Below are 14,742 nucleotides of genomic sequence, written 5' to 3'. Positions count from 1 at the left end.
GTCTCGTCGCCGCGTCCCGTCGCCGCGTCACGTTGGGTCTCCGCCACGCCCCCGGACCTCCGCCACGCCCCCGGCCGCCGGACCCCGCGCCTTATAGTCCGATGCGCCTTATATATGTAATTATTACATATATAAGGCGCATCGGACTAATGCGCCTTATAGTCCGGTGCGCCCTATAGGGCAGAAAATACGGTAACTGTTTTATGTTTTGATGATGTAATGGTCCGTGTGTGAGAAGGTCCTGACGGTAGGGAAGATGATAGGGATTGTCTATGGACAGTCTCTGAACAAGCTCCTTTTTGGCCAGAACGGAGCAATGAGTATCAGTAAAATCTTTTCGGATCTTAGTTTCTGTAGCACTTTTGGAATCAAAGATATAGGGGGGAAGGCATAGACTAGACCTGCTCCCCATGACTGGCTGAGAGCATCTAGGCCTGATGGAGAGCCCCTGGGATTCAGAGAGAAAAAGAGGGTCGCCTTTCTGTTTTAAAAAGTGGCAAACAGATCCAGAGTTGGAGTTCCCCAAAGATGGCAAATTTCCAAAAAAGGTTTCTGGATTTAGAGAGCATTCGTTTGGGTCCAGTATGACCCTGCTCAAGAAATCTGCTTTTATATTCTCTATACCCTTTAAGTGGATTGCTGAGAGGGAGAGGAGGTGAGATTCTGCCCATCTGAAAATTTGACAACATAGATTTGTCAGGCTCTTTGATTTTGTTCCCCCTTGCCTGCGAAGGTAAGCGACCGTAGTCGTATTGTCGGAGAAGATTTTGATATGTTGACCTTCTATGGATTTGTGGGCAGCTTTGAGCGTTTCTAAGACCGCTTTCAGCTCTCTGTAGTTTGAGGACATGGATCGGGATAGATTGTCCCACTGTCCTTGAAGATGTAGGTCTGGAAGAACTGCCCCCCAACCTTGCAGGCTTGCGTCTGTCTGTATTGTGAGAACCGGGGAGGGATTCCCCCAGACCCCCTTCCTTAGATTTTGGGGATTTTTCCACCAATTTAGCGAGTGTTTTACTAGATAAGGGATTTTTACCTTGCGATCTAGATGTAGCAGATTTTTGTCCCAGATTCGGATCGTCCAGGCCTGCATGATTCTCGTGTGACTTTGAGCCCAAGCCACGCACTGGATGCAGGAGGTCAGAAGTCCCAGTAGACTAAGGCTGCACGGATACTGCAGAAGATCTTCCCCTGAAAGGGACTTACAGTTTGTTTTAATTTTTGGAATTTTTCTTGTGGCAAAAAAGAACTCTGTTTCCTTGAGTCCAGCATTACCCCGAGAAATGTCTTTGTTTTCTCTGGAAAGAAATTGGATTTCTCCTGGTTTATTATCCAGCCTAAATCCTGAAGGAGAAGTAGAGATGTCTGTAAGTGAAGAGCAGGTGGTCTAAGTAGGGTACTATTACAAGGTTTCTCATTCTTAGGTAGGCTACTACTTCTACCATTAGCTTGGTGAATATGCGTGGAGCGGATGAAATTCCAAACGGTAGTGCCCTGAACTGGAAATGAAGGATTTTCCCCTGTGGGGATTGAATCGCAGACCTCAGATATTTCTGGTGGTTTTGGAAGATTGGGACATGATAGTACGCGTCCTTGAGGTCCACTGTGCATAGAGAATAATTTTGACCTATGAGAGGCACTGTAGATTTTATTGACTCCATCTTGAAATGTTTGGTTATTATAAACTTGTTCAATTTTTTTAGGTTTATAATTAAATGGTGCGTGGTATTTTACTAAAAATAGAGGGGAGTAGAATCCTTTCCCTTCCTCTGTCTCCTGTACCAGGACAATCACATTCATGTGGCACAGATGCTGAATGTTGGCCCATAACTGAAGATTTTGAGTCTTGAGAAATTTGGGAGAAACATTGCCTTTTTTGTTTTTGGTCGGGGTTAAAGAGGTACCCACGACCTGCTCCGCCTTTTGCGTAGCTCCACCTGCCAGACTTCCCTTTGCCCCTAAATTGGGTTTTATTTTCCCTAGAGGGGCAAAAGGAAAAAGAGGGTCTTTTGGGGGAAGGTTTGTTAGACGGAAACCCCTTTTTTCTGTCCGCCGCTCTTTCCAGGATAGAATCCAAAGACGAATTCTCCCTGGAATGGAATTCCACATAACATGGTCTTTGATTTAACGTCACCGCCCACTGTTTTACCCATAATGACTTACGGACTGAGTTGGTTAGGGCCGCTTCCTTAGCCGAGAATCTTAAAGCCTCAGCAGACGCATCGGCAAGGAAAGCAGTAGCGGATTTTAAGAGGGGCATGGACTCTATGATGGATTCTCTAGGGGTTTTATTTACTAATTCTGAGAGCCACAAAAAGAGGGTCCTAGCTACACAAGTGGACGCAATGTTTGTTTTTATGTTTAGGGAGGATGCTTCCCACGCTTTTTTCAAAAGGGCATCAGATTTCCGATCTAAAGGGTCTTTAAGCTGTGCGATATCCTCAAAGGGGAGGTCAGTCGTTTTAAACACTTTGGTGACCTGAACATCTATTTTAGGTATAGAGTCCCATAAAGCGTGATCTTCAAATACTAGTCTGTTGTGAAATTCTTTAGGGACTGATATTCTTTTCTCAGGGACCTTCCACTCCTCTAGAACTAGATCTTTTAATGTGTCTACCACTGGAAAGACCCGTTTCTTTTTATATTATAGTCCTCCGAAGAGTTCAGACTGAACCGAGGATGGTTCAACCACGTCCTGAATATCTAGAGGATTTTTTAGAGCTTTTAATAAATTATCCAGATCCTCTGAGGAAAATCGATATTTTGCCTGATTTAGTTCTCCAGGTTGAGCTTCTTCAAGGTCAATCCTGAAGGAAAATCCGAATCCTCATCAGAAGAGGAGGTCTGAATATATTTAGCCTTTTTCTTAGGGGGTTCAGGTAAGTGGGCCGCAATAGATGAGGATAATCTTAGTTCATCTATTAAGGAAGATCTTTGCTCTTTGAGGATTGTATTACGCAGTCTGGACATGAGCTCTTTCTATAATCCTCTGCCATCTTTGTATTACACGGCCCACAACGTTTGGAAGGTTTTTTAGTTGGTTTTTCCCTCTCTCTCTCCTCTTTGAGGATTGTATTACGCAGTCTGGACATGAGCTCTTTCTATAATCCTCTGCCATCTTTGTATTACACGGCCCACAACGTTTGGAAGGTTTTTTAGTTGGTTTTTCCCTTTCTCTTTGCTCTTTGAGGATTGTATTACGCAGTCTGGACATAAACTCTTTCTATAATCCTCTGCCATCTTTGTATTACACGGCCCACAACGTTTGGAAGGTTTTTTAGTTGGTTTTTCCCTCTCTCTCTCCTCTTTGAGGATTGTATTACGCAGTCTGGACATGAGCTCTTTCTATAATCCTCTGCCATCTTTGTATTACACGGCCCACAACGTTTGGATGGTTTTTTAGTTGGTTTTTCCCTCTCTCTCTCCTCTTTGAGGATTGTATTACGCAGTCTGGACAGGAGCTCTTTCTATAATCCTCTGCCATCTTTGTATTACACGGCCCACAACGTTTGGAAGGTTTTTTAGTTGGTTTTTCCCTCTCTCTTTGCTCTTTGAGGATTGTATTACGCAGTCTGGACATGAGCTCTTTCTATAATCCTCTGCCATCTTTGTATTACACGGCCCACAACGTTTGGATGGTTTTTTAGTTGGTTTTTCCCTCTCTCTTTGCTCTTTGAGGATTGTATTACGCAGTCTGGACATGAGCTCTTTCTATAATCCTCTGCCATCTTTGTATTACACGGCCCACAACGTTTGGAAGGTTTTTTAGTTGGTTTTTCCCTCTCTCTTTGCTCCTTTTCTCTGGGTTCTTTCTGTTCCTCACCCTGAGAACAAGAAAAAGATTAGTGGGGAGCAGCACAATGAAAAACGAATTAAAATTCGTGGTGTGTACAAGCTTCAAAAGGATCCGACTCCAAATCCCATAGGTAACCAGAATTCAAAACAGGGAAGCAGCAAAAAATCAGTGTTTTATTTCGCCAGTGGGCAGATGCAACGTCTCAATGCAGCCATTTTCAAGCATAATTAGTGATAGTACAAGGCGGGTTTTTATCCCCCACAGGATGTGACATCATTAATCAGGTTACATTGAATAAAGTAGTAAAAGGACATAAATACATATTGAACAGTGGTAAGATAGTCATACAGTGTTACAATAAAACAAGTGACTACATAATTAGTGTATTTACAATGTTGCCAACAGACAGTCAGCCCGGGGATCCGTCATGCCTACATCAATAATCAAAAGCGCATGTCTAAAGGGTTGCCTAGGTAACCAGAAAAACAAGAAACTGATAAGGCACTAAAAGAGGAGTTAAAGCACATTGGTAACGGCACAAATAACTCTAAAGCCCACACATCAAGACCAGGGCTTACCTCAGTCCGGATCACATGAAGCTTTCCCACTTCCAAGATGGCCGCTGCCCTGTCTGGACACTCTCGCGAGAGTAGAGGCGTCCCTGTGTGAGTGACGTTGCTGAGTGACAACGCGATCGCACCGTCCCAGCTAGTCCCCTGCGGGAGCTTCATGTGATCCGGACTGAGGTAAGCCCTGGTCTTGATGTGTGGGCTTTAGAGTTATTTGTGCCGTTACCAATGTGCTTTAACTCCTCTTTTAGTGCCTTATCAGTTTCTTGTTTTTCTGGTTACCTAGGCAACCCTTTAGACATGCGCTTTTGATTATTGATGTAGGCATGACGGATCCCCGGGCTGACTGTCTGTTGGCAACATTGTAAATACACTAATTATGTAGTCACTTGTTTTATTGTAACACTGTATGACTATCTTACCATTGTTCAATATGTATTTATGTCCTTTTACTACTTTATTCAATGTAACCTGATTAATGATGTCACATCCTGTGGGGGATAAAAACCCGCCTTGTACTATCACTAATTATGCTTGAAAATGGCTGCATTGAGACGTTGCATCTGCCCACTGGCGAAATAAAACACTGATTTTTTCACGGAGTGCTGCTTCCCTGTATTGTATTCTCCTCACCCTGAGAAGGTACACATAATAACAGCAATTACTAGATAGGGATGCGGAAATGTAGCAGAGAGGTAGCCCAGGGCTTGTACTTACAGGTGCCAGGACCTGGAACACGTTAATCGCTTCATCTGCCATGTGGAGACGCTGGAGCCGACTTGGTGTTGTCTGAGACCAGCGCCATATGCCTGAGGCTTGGCGGTTTTATGTCTAGGCTCCTCCCCCTCCGGAGAGACCCGGCAGTGTTACCTGATTGGATGGCTGGGACTGCTGGGATCGCTGGACCGGAAGTTCGTCGCGATGTACCGGAAGTTAGCGCCATGCTGGGACCTGATGCCGGAACCACGCATCGGTCGTCAGAACTGGATCCATGCGGCAATTTTCTTTAGAGGTACGTCGGCTGGCCCGGTATCAGCTGGTTCTCCTGGTTCCAGTTATTTCCTGGAGCGGAGGACAAGCTTTTTGCCTGCCGGCCCAGCAGGTAACTTTTCTCCCCCTGTACTCCGTTCCTTTTTCCCCTTGCTGGACCCAGCATTAGTCGCGCGGGACCGCTGGATAGGTCCTAGCAGGGAAGAGTGCAGGGGACGGGGAGTGTTAAGTCTTTTCCCAGCACTTAATATGGGAGCGGACTGGTCCTAAGAACCTGACAATTTGTTCTCCTCAGAGAGGAATCTCTTGTGACTTGTATCCCCTAGGGACAGGAAGACACTGGTGTGGGGTGCGAGGGAGGAGCCTTTTAAACTCCCTACAGGACACAAGGAGCATCCTCCATGTGGGGGCCGTCATGGGAACATGGTGGAAAAATATGTGTAGCAAGAGAAGAACCCCAAATCTACAGGTATTAGGACACCTCAGTGGTGGGATACAGTCTAGGACACCTCAGTGGTGGATACAGTCTAGGACACCTCAGTGGTGGGATACAGTCTAGGACACCTCAGTGGTGGATACAGTCTAGGACTCCTCAGTGGTGGGATACAGTCTAGGACACCTCAGTGGTGGGATACAGTCTAGGACACCTCAGTGGTGGATACAGTCTAGGACACCTCAGTGGTGGGATACAGTCTAGGACACCTCAGTGGTGGATACAGTCTAGGACTCCTCAGTGGTGGGATACAGTCTAGGACACCTCAGTGGTGGGATACAGTCTAGGACACCTCAGTGGTGGGATACAGTCTAGGACACCTCAGTGGTGGGATACAGTCTAGGACACCTCAGTGGTGGGATACAGTCTAGGACACCTCAGTGGTGGGATACAGTCTAGGACACCTCAGTGGTGGGATACAGTCTAGGACACCTCAGTGGTGGATACAGTCTAGGACACCTCAGTGGTGGATACAGTCTAGGACACCTCAGTGGTGGGATACAGTCTAGGACACCTCAGTGGTGGATACAGTCTAGGACATCTCAGTGGTGGGATACAGTCTAGGACACCTCAGTGGTGGGATACAGTCTAGGACACCTCAGTGGTGGGATACAGTCTAGGACACCTCAGTGGTGGATACAGTCTAGGACACCTCAGTGGTGGGTACAGTCTAGGACACCTCAGTGGTGGATACAGTCTAGGACACCTCAGTGGTGGGATACAGTCTAGGACACCTCAGTGGTGGGATACAGTCTAGGACACCTCAGTGGTGGATACAGTCTAGGACACCTCAGTGGTGGGATACAGTCTAGGACACCTCAGTGGTGGGATACAGTCTAGGGCACCTCAGTGGTGGATACAGTCTAGGACACCTCAGTGGTGGGATACAGTCTAGGACACCTCAGTGGTGGGATACAGTCTAGGGCACCTCAGTGGTGGATACAGTCTAGGACACCTCAGTAGTGGGATACAGTCTAGGACACCTCAGTGGTGGGATACAGTCTAGGACACCTCAGTGGTGGGATACAGTCTAGGACACCTCAGTGGTGGGATACAGTCTAGGACACCTCAGTGGTGGGATACAGTCTAGGACTCCTCAGTGGTGGGATACAGTCTAGGACACCTCAGTGGTGGGATACAGTCTAGGACACCTCAGTGGTGGGATACAGTCTAGGACACCTCAGTGGTGGGATACAGTCTAGGACACCTCAGTGGTGGATACAGTCTAGGACACCTCAGTGGTGGATACAGTCTAGGACGCCTCAGTGGTCGGATACAGTCTAGGACGCCTCAGTGGTGGATACAGTCTAGGACACCTCAGTGGTGGGATACAGTCTAGGACACCTCAGTGGTGGGATACAGTCTAGGACACCTCAGTGGTAGATACAGTCTAGGACACCTCAGTGGTGGATACAGTCTAGGGCACCTCAGTGGTGGATACAGTCTAGGACACCTCAGTGGTGGGATACAGTCTAGGACACCTCAGTGGTGGGATACAGTCTAGGGCACCTCAGTGGTGGATACAGTCTAGGACACCTCAGTAGTGGGATACAGTCTAGGACACCTCAGTGGTGGGATACAGTCTAGGACACCTCAGTGGTGGGATACAGTCTAGGACACCTCAGTGGTGGGATACAGTCTAGGACACCTCAGTGGTGGGATACAGTCTAGGACTCCTCAGTGGTGGGATACAGTCTAGGACACCTCAGTGGTGGGATACAGTCTAGGACACCTCAGTGGTGGGATACAGTCTAGGACACCTCAGTGGTGGGATACAGTCTAGGACACCTCAGTGGTGGATACAGTCTAGGACACCTCAGTGGTGGATACAGTCTAGGATACCTCAGTGGTGGGATACAGTCTAGGACACCTCAGTGGTGGATACAGTCTAGGACACCTCAGTGGTGGGATACAGTCTAGGACACCTCAGTGGTGGATACAGTCTAGGACACCTCAGTGGTGGGATACAGTCTAGGACACCTCAGTTGTGGGATACAGTCTAGGACACCTCAGTGGTGGGATACAGTCTAGGACACCTCAGTGGTGGATACAGTCTAGGACACCTCAGTGGTGGGATACAGTCTAGGACAGCTCAGTGGTGGATACAGTCTAGGACACCTCAGTGGTGGGATACAGTCTAGGATACCTCAGTGGTGGATACAGTCTAGGACACCTCAGTGGTGGGATACAGTCTAGGACACCTCAGTGGTGGATACAGTCTAGGACACCTCAGTGGTGGATACAGTCTAGGACACCTCAGTGGTGGGATACAGTCTAGGACACCTCAGTGGTGGGATACAGTCTAGGACACCTCAGTGGTGGGATACAGTCTAGGACACCTCAGTGGTGGGATACAGTCTAGGACACCTCAGTGGTGGGATACAGTCTAGGACAGCTCAGTGGTGGGATACAGTCTAGGACACCTCAGTGGTGGATACAGTCTAGGACACCTCAGTGGTGGATACAGTCTAGGACACCTCAGTGGTGGATACAGTCTAGGACACATCAGTGGTGGGATACAGTCTAGGACATCTCAGTGGTGGATACAGTCTAGGACACCTCAGTGGTGGATACAGTCTAGGACACATCAGTGGTGGGATACAGTCTAGGACACCTCAGTGGTGGTAGGACACCTCAGTGGTGGGATACAGTCTAGGACACCTCAGTGGTGGGATACAGTCTAGGACACCTCAGTGCTGGGATACAGTCTAGGACACCTCAGTGGTGGATACAGTCTAGGACACCTCAGTAGTGGGATACAGTCTAGGACACCTCAGTGGTGGATACAGTCTAGGACACCTCAGTGGTGGATACAGTCTAGGACACCTCAGTGGTGGGATACAGTCTAGGACACCTCAGTGCTGGGATACAGTCTAGGACTCCTCAGTGGTGGATACAGTCTAGGACACCTCAGTGGTGGGATACAGTCTAGGACACCTCAGTGGTGGATACAGTCTAGGACACCTCAGTGGGGGGATACAGTCTAGGGCACCTCAGTGGTGGATACAGTCTAGGACACCTCAGTGGTGGATACAGTCTAGGACACCTCAGTGGTGGATACAGTCTAGGACACCTCAGTGGTGGGATACAGTCTAGGACACCTCAGTGCTGGGATACAGTCTAGGACTCCTCAGTGGTGGATACAGTCTAGGACACCTCAGTGGTGGGATACAGTCTAGGACACCTCAGTGGTGGATACAGTCTAGGACACCTCAGTGGTGGATACAGTCTAGGACACCTCAGTGGTGGGATACAGTCTAGGACACCTCAGTGGTGGATACAGTCTAGGACACCTCAGTGGTGGGATACAGTCTAGGACACCTCAGTAGTGGGATACAGTCTAGGACACCTCAGTAGTGGGATACAGTCTAGGACACCTCAGTGGTGGATACAGTATAGGACACCTCAGTGGTGGGATACAGTCTAGGACACCTCAGTGGTGGATACAGTCTAGGATACTTCAGTGATGCATACAGTCTAGGACACCTCAGTGGTGGGTTATACAGTCTAGGACACCTCAGTGATGGGATACAGTCTAGGACAAGTCAGTGGTGGATACAGTCTAGGACACCTCAGTGGTGGGATACAGTCTAGGACACCTCAGTGGTGGGTTATACAGTCTAGGACACCTCAGTGGTGGATACAGTCTAGGACACCTCAGTGGTGGATACAGTCTAGGACACCTCAGTGGTGGATACAGTCTAGGACACCTCAGTGGTGGGTTATACAGTCTAGGACACCTCAGTGGTGAGATACAGTCTAGGACACCTCAGTGGTGGATACAGTCTAGGACACCTCAGTGGTGGGATACAGTCTAGGACACCTCAGTGCTGGGATACAGTCTAGGACACCTCAGTGGTGGATACAGTCTAGGACACCTCAGTGGTCGGATACAGTCTAGGACACCTCAGTGGTGGGATACAGTCTAGGACACCTCAGTGGTGGATACAGTCTAGGACACCTCAGTGGTGAGATACAGTCTAGGACACCTCAGTGGTGGATACAGTCTAGGACACCTCAGTGGTGAGATACAGTCTAGGACACCCCAGTGGTGGATACAGTCTAGGACACCTCAGTGGTGGGATACAGTCTAGGACACCTCAGTGGTGGGATACAGTCTAGGACACCTCAGTGGTGGGATACAGTCTAGGACACCTCAGTGGTGGATACAGTCTAGGACACCTCAGTGGTGGGATACAGTCTAGGACACCTCAGTGGTGGATACAGTCTAGGACACCTCAGTGGTGGATACAGTGTAGGACACCTCAGTGGTGGATACAGTGTAGGACACCTCAGTGGTCGGATACAGTCTAGGACACCTCAGTGGTGGGATACAGTCTAGGACACCTCAGTGGTGGATACAGTCTAGGACACCTCAGTGGTGGGATACAGTCTAGGACACCTCAGTGGTGGGATACAGTCTAGGACTACTCAGTGGTGGATACAGTCTAGGATACCTCAGTGGTGGGATACAGTCTAGGACACCTCAGTGGTGGATACAGTCTAGGACACCTCAGTGGTGGGATACAGTCTAGGACACCTCAGTGGTGGGATACAGTCTAGGACACCTCAGTGATGGGATACAGTCTAGGACACCTCAGTGATGGGATACAGTCTAGGACACATCAGTGGTGGATACAGTCTAGGACACCTCAGTGGTGGGATACAGTCTAGGACACCTCAGTGGTGGGATACAGTCTAGGACACCTCAGTGGTGGGATACAGTCTAGGACACCTCAGTGGTGGGATACAGTCTAGGACACCTCAGTGGTGGGCTACAGTCTAGGACACCTCAGTGGTGGGATACAGTCTAGGACACCTCAGTAGTGGGATACAGTCTAGGACACCTCAGTGGTGGATACAGTCTAGGACACCTCAGTGGAGGATACAGTCTAGGACACCTCAGTGGTGGGATACAGTCTAGGACACCTCAGTGATGGGATACAGTCTAGGACACCTCAGTGGTGGGATACAGTCTAGGACACCTCAGTGGTGGGATACAGTCTAGGACTCCTCAGTGGTGGATACAGTCTAGGACACCTCAGTGGTGGGATACAGTCTAGGACACCTCAGTGGTGGGATACAGTCTAGGACACCTCAGTGGTGGGATACAGTCTAGGACACCTCAGTGGTGGGATACAGTCTAGGACACCTCAGTGGTGGGATACAGTCTAGGACACCTCAGTGGTGGGATACAGTCTAGGACACCTCAGTGGTGGGATACAGTCTAGGACACCTCAGTGGTGGGATACAGTCTAGGACACCTCAGTGGTGGGATACAGTCTAGGACACCTCAGTGGTGGGATACAGTCTAGGACACCTCAGTGGTGGGATACAGTCTAGGACACCTCAGTGGTGGGATACAATCTAGGACACCTCAGTGGTGGATACAGTCTAGGACACCTCAGTGGTGGGATACAGTCTAGGACACCTCAGTGGTGGGATACAGTCTAGGACACCTCAGTGGTGGATACAGTCTAGGACACCTCAGTGGTGGGATACAGTCTAGGACACCTCAGTGGTGGGATACAGTCTAGGACACCTCAGTGGTGGGATACAGTCTAGGACACCTCAGTGGTGGGATACAGTCTAGGACACCTCAGTGGTGGATACAGTCTAGGACACCTCAGTGGTGGGATACAGTCTAGGACACCTCAGTGGTGGATACAGTCTAGGACGCCTCAGTGGTGGATACAGTCTAGGACACCTCAGTGGTGGATACAGTCTAGGACATCTCAGTGGTGGGATACAGTCTAGGACACCTCAGTGGTGGATACAGTCTAGGACGCCTCAGTGGTGGATACAGTCTAGGACACCTCAGTGGTGGGATACAGTCTAGGACACCTCAGTGGTGGATACAGTCTAGGACACCTCAGTGGTGGATACAGTCTAGGACGCCTCAGTGGTGGATACAGTCTAGGACACCTCAGTTTGATACTGATAATGTACATATTGCACTGACCCGCACTCCTGGACCGTAGTATAAAATAACAACACTTTCCTCACGATGCCCCAAGTTCTATAAAATGAAATTCACGTTTCTAATACACTTCCCTGTGATAATCTCCACTCACCCGAGTGTCCGCAGCCCCGGCCTTCCCGTGCCGTGTAATACACAGAGTGATATCTGAGCTCCGGCCTTCCCGTGCCGTGTAATACACAGAGTGATATCTGAGCCCCGGCCTTCCCGTGCCGTGTAATACACAGAGTGATATCTGAGCTCCGGCCTTCCCGTGCCGTGTAATACACAGAGTGATATCTGAGCTCCTGCAGGAAGTGAATGAGCGACAAACCAGGAAGAGACATCACAGGAGAAGAACTGAAAGTAAAGACGTGAGAGCGGGAGGGAGGCCACGTCACAGGGAGGAGGACCCAGCACTACACAGGAGAAGCCTGGACCAGGACGACTACTGGGGAGAGGATCCACACTGACAACTAGGAGGGAGAGGATCCACACTGACAACGAGGAGGGAGAGGATCCACACTGACAACTAGGAGTGAGAGGATCCACACTGACAACTAGGAGTGAGAGGATCCACACTGACAAATAGGAGTGAGAGGATCCACACTGACAACTAGGAGTGAGAGGATCCACACTGACAACTAGGAGTGAGAGGATCCACACTGACAACTAGGAGTGAGAGGATCCACACTGACAACTAGGAGTGAGAGGATCCACACTGACAACTAGGACTGAGAGGATCCAGACTGACAACTAGGAGTGAGAGGATCCACACTGACAACTAGGAGTGAGAGGATCCACACTGACAACTAGGAGAAGAGGATCCACACTGACAACTAGGAGTGAGAGGATCCACACTGACAACTAGGAGTGAGAGGATCCACACTGACAACTAGGAGTGAGAGGATCCACACTGACAACTAGGAGTGAGAGGATCCACACTGACAACTAGGAGTGAGAGAATCCACACTGACAACTAGGAGTGAGAGGATCCACACTGACAACTAGGAGGAAGAGGATCCACACTGACAACTAGGAGTGAGAGGATCCACACTGACAACTAGGAGTGAGAGGATCCACACTGACAACTAGGAGTGACAGGATCCACACTGACAACTAGGAGTGACAGGATCCACACTGACAACTAGGAGTGAGAGGATCCACACTGACAACTAGGAGTGAGAGAATCCACACTGACAACTAGGAGTGAGAGGATCCACACTGACAACTAGGAGTGACAGGATCCACACTGACAACTAGGAGTGACAGGATCCACACTGACAACTAGGAGTGAGAGGATCCACACTGACAACTAGGAGTGAGAGAATCCACACTGACAACTAGGAGTGAGAGGATCCACACTGACAACTAGGAGTGAGAGGATCCACACTGACAACTAGGAGTGACAGGATCCACACTGACAACTAGGAGTGAGAGGATCCACACTGACAACTAGGAGTGAGAGGATCCACACTGACAACTAGGAGTGAGAGGATCTACACTGACAACTAGGAGTGAGAGGATCCACACTGACAACTAGGAGTGAGAGGATCCACACTGACAACTAGGAATGACAGGATCCACACTGACAACTAGGAGTGAGAGGATCCACGCTGACAACTAGGAGCGAGAGGATCCACACTGACAACTAGGAGTGACAGGATCCACACTGACAACTAGGAGGAAGAGGATCCACACTGACAACTAGGAGTGAGAGGATCCACACTGACAACTAGGAGTGACAGGATCCACACTGACAACTAGGAGGAAGAGGATCCACACTGACAACTAGGAGTGAGAGGATCCACACTGACAACTAGGAGCGAGAGGATCCACACTGACAACTAGGAGTGAGAGGATCCACACTGACAACTAGGAGTGAGAGGATCCGCACTGACAACTAGGAGTGAGAGGATTCACACTGACAACTAGGAGTGAGAGGATCCACACTGACAACTAGGAGTGAGAGGATCCACACTGACAACTAGGAATGACAGGATCCACACTGACAACTAGGAGTGAGAGGATCCACACTGACAACTAGGAGTGACAGGATCCACACTGACAACCAGGAGTGAGAGGATCCACACTGACAACTAGGAGGAAGAGGATCCACACTGACAACTAGGAGCGAGAGGATCCACACTGACAACTAGGAGTGAGAGGATCCACACTGACAACTAGGAGTGAGAGGATCCACACTGACAACTAGGAGTGAGAGAATCCACACTGACAACTAGGAGCGAGAGGATCCACACTGACAACTAGGAGTGAGAGGATCCACACTGACAACTAGGAGCGAGAGGATCCACACTGACAACTAGGAGTGACAGGATCCATACTGACAACTAGGAGTGAGAGGATCCACACTGACAACTAGGAGCGAGAGGATCCACACTGACAACTAGGAGTGAGAGGATCCACACTGACAACTAGGAGCGAGAGGATCCACACTGACAACTAGGAGTGAGAGGATCCACACTAACAACTAGGAGTGAGAGGATCCACACTGACAACTAGGAGGGAGAGGATCCACACTGACAACTAGGAGTGAGAGGATCCACACCGACAACTAGGAGTGAGAGGATCCACGCTGACAACTAGGAGGGAGAGGATCCACACTGACAACTAGGAGTGAGAGGATCCACACTGACAACTAGGAGTGAGAGGATCCACACTGACAACTAGGAGCGAGAGGATCCACACTGACAACTAGGAGAGAGAGGATCCGCACTGACAACTAGGAGTGACAGGATCCACACTGACAACTAGGAGTGAGAGGATCCACACTGACAACTAGGAGTGAGAGGATCCACACTGACAACTAGGAGTGAGAGGATCCACACTGACAACTAGGAGAGAGAGGATCCACACTGACAACTAGGAGTGAGAGGATCCACACTGACAACTAGGAGTGACAGGATCCACACTG

The 14,742-nt window shown here is 49.2% G+C and overlaps 1 protein-coding gene across 1 annotated transcript in view; it reads right to left on the bottom strand.

Moving 5' to 3' along the window:
* Positions 1–12,185, bottom strand: part of PARP10 (poly(ADP-ribose) polymerase family member 10) — a 103,769-nt gene extending 91,584 nt beyond the window's left edge. Inside the window, exon 1 of the mRNA XM_072131863.1 lies at positions 11,923–12,185. The gene's annotated coding sequence lies outside the window, so the exon portion shown is untranslated. The remainder of the gene's footprint in view (positions 1–11,922) is intronic.
* Positions 12,186–14,742: the final 2,557 nt, after the last annotated feature.

The sequence above is a fragment of the Engystomops pustulosus genome, unplaced genomic scaffold, assembly GCF_040894005.1.
Source record: "Engystomops pustulosus unplaced genomic scaffold, aEngPut4.maternal MAT_SCAFFOLD_157, whole genome shotgun sequence".
NCBI classification, from domain to species: Eukaryota; Metazoa; Chordata; class Amphibia; order Anura; family Leptodactylidae; genus Engystomops; species Engystomops pustulosus.
This window is presented reverse-complemented; position numbering and strand designations above follow the sequence as displayed.